Source organism: Ochotona princeps, chromosome 28 (genome assembly GCF_030435755.1).
Source record: "Ochotona princeps isolate mOchPri1 chromosome 28, mOchPri1.hap1, whole genome shotgun sequence".
Taxonomy (NCBI): Eukaryota; Metazoa; Chordata; class Mammalia; order Lagomorpha; family Ochotonidae; genus Ochotona; species Ochotona princeps.
The window spans coordinates 1,023,676-1,030,653 of record NC_080859.1 but is presented as its reverse complement, the minus strand read 5'-3'; positions in this window follow the sequence as shown (position 1 = coordinate 1,030,653).

The window sequence follows — 6,978 nt, the reverse complement described above, 5'->3', positions numbered from 1 at the left end:
ACTCTGCAGAATTTCTGGGGTACACCATGGAGCTCTAGCCCGACGCTAGGCAGGCATCAGTGATATAGTTGGAATTGTGAGCCTGCAAGAGAACGCCCACTTGGCCTGGTGCAGAAGAGACACCGCCAGGGGAGAGCTGTGGGGGCAGCAAGCTGGACTAAACCCACATCTGGTACCCAAGGAATCCCCCTGCAGGTGAAGTGCAGAGAGGTGCAGTGGACAGCCTGGAGAGTTTGTAATGAGTGGAGTCTGTGAGTGGTCTGATGGTCTCTGTGTTTGGGCTGGACACGTGTGTGGGTGCTGGCCTGTGCTGCCAAGTTCTGTGGTTGGACACGTGTGTGGGTGCTGGCCTGTGATGCTGAGTTCTCTCTGGACACGTGTGTGGGTGCTGGCCTGTGATGCCGAGTTCTCTGTGTTTGTGCCCATCCTTTGGTGCAGACACACGCGCATCCCACTCAGAATGCCTGGTTCAAGTACTGGCTACTTCATTTTGGTCCCGGATTCCTGCTTGTGTAGCTCTAGGAGGCAGGTGAGGGCTCAAGTTGCTCCACCCACTGGGGGCCAGGAGGGAGTCCTGGCTGTTTCTCAGCCTGGCCTGCCCAGGTGCTGGGGGCATTTGGGGAATGAACCAGTCAGTAGAAGATGCCTTTCAAGAATAAAAGTGAAAATAATAAGATATACAAAAAATTGTTTTCAGTTCACATAGCTAGAGCAAGATACAGTTTAAAAAACAAAACAAAATAAAAAACAAAAACCCAGCCAATAAAAACTACCCCAGAACTGAGGGATGGCTCCAGCAGAGCTGGGTTCAGGCTTCAGCCTTGGGGTTCTTTTTCTGCTGCCTTCTAATGTCAGAGAAGTTTCTAGAAGTAGCGCGGCTCCCAGGAGGTGCCAGAAGCAGGAGAGGGAACATTGATGACAGTATGCGACCAGCCTCTGGCCCCCTCTTGAGCACACTGCCCCTGACAGTTTACTTTGGAGTTTTAGGATTTATTCCTTCCCAAATACATGAGTTCACCTAGCCAAGGCATCTGTGTAGCTCCGGGGCCAGGCACTTTCCTTGCTCACACAGCACTGAGAAAGCAGATATTAACCTAGTTTTTTTCTAATGGAAAAATACCTGCCCCCTCACCCTGAGCATTGGGATTTAAGCACATTAGCAGCGATTAGTACTTGAGTCAAGAATTCAGATTTTGGGGGCCCGGCGGCGTGGCCTAGCGGCTAAAGTCCTTGCCTTGAACGCCCCGGGATCCCATATGGGCGCCGGTTCTAATCCCGGCAGCTCCTCTTCCCATCCAGCTCCCTGCTTGTGGCCTGGGAAAGCAGTTGAGGATGGCCCAATGCATTGGGACCCTGCACCCGTGTGGGAGACCCGGAAGAGGTTCCTGGTTTCCGGTTTCGGATCAGCACAGCACCGGCCGTTGCGGTTCACTTGGGGAGTGAATCATAGGATGGAAGATCTTCCTCTCTGTCTCTCCTCCTCTCTGTATATCTGACTTTGTAATAAAATAAATAAAATCTTAAAAAAAAAAGAATTCAGATTTTGAATAATACAGTTGACATTTGCTCCTGGCTGGGGAGTGAAAAATGGTCCATAAAGTTTCCGTTAGCTGGGGAGGCCGCATCTGCCTCTTTGCACCAGGCCTCAGGTCTGCTCTGGACGGGGCACGTGCCATGTGTCCAGCAGCTCAGAGCCGCCTGGGAGGGCTGCGGTGACGTGGCAGGGGCGCCTACGGCCGAGGAGACAGACGTGCCAGGTGCCTGCCCTCTCTGCTCTCGTCTTGCCTTCCCACAGTGGACGCTTGCGTAAGCGCCTCTGGAAACTGGTTGCTGAAGCTGCCCAGGACCAGGGCTTGGCTGCCAGAGTCACCTGGGGTGTCATCTTTTAAAAACGACCCAACGTTCTCCAAGCGACACTGTGGTGTTCTCAGTTACACAAGTTTCCCCAGCAAAATTCAGGGGAATTCCAGACCGTTTTGCAATTAGTTAAGGATTCTATTTCCTTATTTTTATTAATTGTATATAGAGTGGGATTTATCAGCAGAGCGTCCTGTGACACTGGCTTCAATTTATTCTGATGAAACTGAGTGACATCTGTGTGTACTGTTCATCAGTCATGATTTAAACCATTCTTAATCGCATTAAATGTAAATTAAGACATTCAATTTCAGCCATTATTTTTCATAAAACACTGTGAACTGAGTTTCAGTGGGTCATGGGATCTTCCACTCAAGATAAATAGGGTAAATTCCAAACTTGCCACTGGTGCTCATATCTCACCCTTTGTCGACTATTTCTTTCAGTGCTTATTAGATTGGAACAATTAATTTGTTCTCCGAAGAGACAGATGGCTAAGGAAGATGTAACTGAAGTTTTTAACAGATGATTTGATCATTCTTAGAGCTTGCCTAGGTTTTAAATATATGGTTTTAAGGACCCTTAATTAAGTAGATATCTAACCCTAGAGATAATTTTAATTCGGCACCAAACTAAGTTCTCTGATTTGCATCTCACATCTTTAAGCTCTTGCATTTTTAAGAATTTAGGGTTTCATTTTTAAAAATTACTTGTCTGCTATCCTAATTTCAACACCAGAGTTTAGAATGCTAATGTGAATCTTAGCAGTGTGTGTGACATCACGTTCCGTGTGGCACAGTGAAGTCACCTGCAAGTTGCTGCGTAGTGTGTGATACGCATGTAAAGCATTCATGCTGTGATGGCGTGTAACAGTCACCTATGAGGTGTTTCTGTGTCACATTGTAATACAGTCATTTTGACTTCTTACGTGGTATATGGCACACTAAAAGAAGTCATCTGAGGGCCAGTGCTGTATGTGGGTCGAGTTGCAGGGCTGGCGCGCCACGTGGGCACCCAGCAGTCTGAGTCCTGGCAGCTCCGTTTCTGATCCGGCTGCATGCTGCTGCACTGTGACCTAAGCCCTAGGTGCCCACTCCAACATGGGAAGCAGGAAGGAACTCCTGATTCTGGCCCGGCTCCGGCCATCGAGGAGTGAATCAGCAAGGTCTTTCATACTAGTAAATCTTTTCTAAAATGACGTCTCTGGGGCCCGGCGCTGTAGGCTATTGGCTGAAGTTCTCACGTTGCACACACTGGGATCCCATATGGGTGCCAGTTTGTGTCCCAGCGGCCCCGCTTCTCATTCAACTCCCTGCTTGTGGCCTGGCAGCTAAACTCCTCGTCTTGAACATGGGATCCCATACAGGCAAGTGTTCTAATCTCAGTGGTCCCATTTCCCATCCAGCTCCATGCTTGTGGCCTGGGAAAGCAGTCAAGGACGGCCCAAAGCCTTGGGACCCTGCACCCGTGTGGGAGACCAGACAGAGAGGAAGATCTTCCATCTGATGGTTCACTCCCCAAGCAACCTGAACAGCCAGAGCTGCACCGATCCAAAGCCAGGAGCCAGGAGCTTCTTCCAGGTCTCCCACATGGGTGCAGGGTCCCTGCTTTTCTCATAAATGAAGAACATAAATAATGCTGCCCACACTTAAAGTAGTGTAGTGTGAGTTCCTGTGGGGAAACTCTGGGGCTTGGGCTCGTGGGTGCCCTGGGTGTGTCGAGTGTGAACTCTGGGGCCTGTGAGCAAGGCAGGGCATCATTTGTTTCTCCAGATGTAACATGCACAAACATTTTATTATGATTTATTTTTTGCCCACTTGAAAGATGAGGTAAGTTCTTTAGTATTAGCATTGCTAATGATTTTAATGAGGCATTAAAATGTTGCAGTATTGTAGGAACATTTTTCTTTTCTTTCTTTTAAACGTTATTTCATTAATATTTCAGAGGATTTTAATGTTAAATTGATGAAGGACCTGAGAGCGTGCTCCACAGAGCGTTGGAGTGCCCGACAACGCGGGTAAGAGGCAGAGGCAGGGGGCTCGGCGGTGTGGCCTAGTGGCTAAGGTCCTCGCCTTGATCCCATGTGGCCGCTGGTTCTAATCCCGGCAGCTCCACTTCCTCTCTCTATCTCTCCTCCTCTCAGTATGTCTGACTTTGTAATAAAAATAAAATAAATCTTAAAAAAAAAAAAGAGGCAGAGGCAGGGCGCCTGCTGCTGAGAAGGGGCATCGTGCCCGCTGTGACTGAGACGCAGGCAGCCCTGGACGGGGGTGTGCCCGTGAGATGCAGACTGTACCTCCAGACCGGTGGCTGGGGGACGGGGAGCCACGCCCACCAGAGGCTCTGGCCAGGAAGGGGGAGCTGGCCGGTCACCTTCCTGGCCGTCCACTGGCATGTGGCTCTTTCCTTTGTGCAGCTCTTGGTGTTGCCACAGCGTCCCACAGTACACCAAGTACTTTCATGGGCAGGGGAGGTCCAGTCCCTGGGCAAGCAGGCACTGTCTGTTGGGTGACTTGGTTACTGAGAAGTGACCGCCATGAGCAGAAAATGGGGCCTGCCCGCCAGCTGGGCCTCGGACTCCAAAGAGCAACTCCCTCTGTCTGGGCTTCTGGGCCAGTCTGAACCCCAGGGGAACCAGGGACCCAGCAACCTCTGCAGCTGACCTGAGCTGTTCTCCAGTGTCACAGGCAAAAACTGCCCTGTCGAGGCTTGGCCTCAGCAGGCGGTGGGCCCGGCACCGCACCGCATGCGCCCTCTGGTTGCTCCCCGGCAGCGTGTCTCGTCTCTGGCATGGCATTTGAGTCAGTATGGCTGATTTTGCTCCACTCAACTTGGGGCTCCACTCAACTTGGGGATCAGACAAACTAAGATCTCTCCCTCTTTCTCCTGCCCATGGGTCAGGTACTATCGCAGCATCATTTGCTCTGACTCTACTAAGGCATCTGCAGGCAGGAGTCAAAATTCAGCATACAGCATGCTAATTCTAAATTGATAGTCTGTGTGGCCTGTGAATGATGTCATATCCAGGTGGCCCTGGGCAGAGACAAGCTTCCCACCCTGGCCCTGGAAAGTGATGGGTTTTTTTTGTTGATTTACTTATTTATTGGAAAGACAGTTTTATGAGAGAGGGAGACACACACAGAGTGAGAGCAAGTGAGCTTCTACCCACTGGTTCACTCTCCACATGGCAGCAGTGTGCTGGAGCTGGCCAGGCCATGGCAGGAGCCAGGACCTCCATTTGGTCTCCATGTGGGTCCCGGAACACAAGGCTTTGGGCCCTCCTCCACCATTTCCCCAGGCCATCAGCAGGGAAGTGGAGCAGGACTGCTCAAGTGGAGTGCTCAGAACTTGAACCAGTGTTTATATGGAACGCTGCTGTTGTAGGAGGTGACTTAAATGGCTTTGAAAAAGCCACTGTTGAGGCCCGTGTCATGCTACATTGCTGGCCTGTGACCCTTCCATGCCTTGACCCCTGGGTAGGGAGATGAGTGGAGGCGTTGGGGTGAAGGGAGAAGGATGCGAGTCCCTGGGCGCACGGCTATCATGTGGGTCTCTGTGCAGGGACAGTTGGAGTAACTCCCAGTAGCAACTACTGTGTTCCTTGATTGTTTTTGGTGATGGTTCTGGGTGTTTGTCACATTGACTTCAGCACAGAATTAGTCTGTGAGGCTTGCACTGAGGGGCAGCATTGTGGCTCCGCTGGGGAAGCTGCCCCTGGATGCCAGTGACTGGCCTGAGCTCTGGCTTGCTGCCCAGTGTACACTCTGTAATGTGAGACATTGTGACAGCACCAAGAAACATCTGGGAAAGCAGCGGAGGAAGACCCAGGAGCTTTGGGCCCAGACACCCACCTGGGAGACCTGGATAGAGTTGTTGTGTAAGACATTTATTTTTATTAGGCAGATCAGATTTATGAAGAAAAGGAGACAGCGAGGTCTTGATCTGCTGGTTCACTCCCCAGATGGCCACAACAGCTGGAGTTGAGCCAGTCTGAAGCCAGGAGCTTCTTCCGGGTCTCCCATGTGGGTACAGAGTCCCAAGGCCTTGGACTATCCTCGACTGCTTTCCCAGGCCACAAGCAGGGAGCTGGAAGGGAAGTGGAGCTGCCGGGATTAGAACCGGCGCCCATGTGGGGTCCTGGCGCTTGTTAGTCTCGTGCTGGGCCTACCTGCTTAGAGGTCTGGATTCCTGGCTTCAGCCTGGCCCAGTTTAGGCTTTAGTAGTAATGTAGGCAGTGAACCAGCTGGTGGAAGGTCTTTCTTCATCTCTGTGTCCGTATAATTCTCTTTCCAATAAATAAATAAATGGAATTTACATAACAGTTTCGAGACTCTAGTTGGAATGTTCACATTTCACTTTGGCGTGTCAGGGGTCCTAACTCTGCTTCTGTTTCACCCTCCTGTGAATTCAGACCCTGGCAGGAAGCAGTGAGAGCTCCAGCAGGTGGCTTCCTGGGTTCCCGCCCCCAACGTGGAGGTGGGACTCATGTCCAGGTGCCCTGCTCCGGCCAGGCCCTGCCCTAGCTGTTGTGGGCATTTGTGGAGAGACTCAGCTGGCACAACTTTGGCTGTGTCATAAATGGTAAATCTTTCTTTCTATGTAGAGCATGGATTATTTTTATTGCTCCTGGGAGGGAGGAGTTTGTGTTAACCTGTAAGATTGCTAGGTGCATGGGTCGAGTAGCAGAGGAAGTGAGAGTGCGTGCCAGACCCCGACTGACCACCCAGTAAATCATTCCTGAAATGCGTGTGGTGGCTGGGGCTGAGCTGGGCGGAGTCAGGGACCAGAACACAGGCCGGGCTCCCATGGGACAGGGCCTCTCAGGGTCTACACTGGTCAGAGCTGGCACCAAATCCAGCTGCTGCCTGTGGAAAGCAACAGCCACCGACAGACCCTGGGACTTGGACGGGAGCAGCGGAGGCTGAGCTGCAGGTGGTCAGCTGTCCTATTTGTGAGTCAATAGATGAGGGTTCTATTGAGGAGGAGCAGCTTACCGTCTGATTACAGGTCAGTGTTGTGTGGATTTCTGTGACCATGCTCCTCGCGAGCTCCAGGGCCTCTGCCGAGCTGTCCTGGAGTCACTGCCGAGCGTGTGGATGCCAGCACTGATGTGAGAGCAGC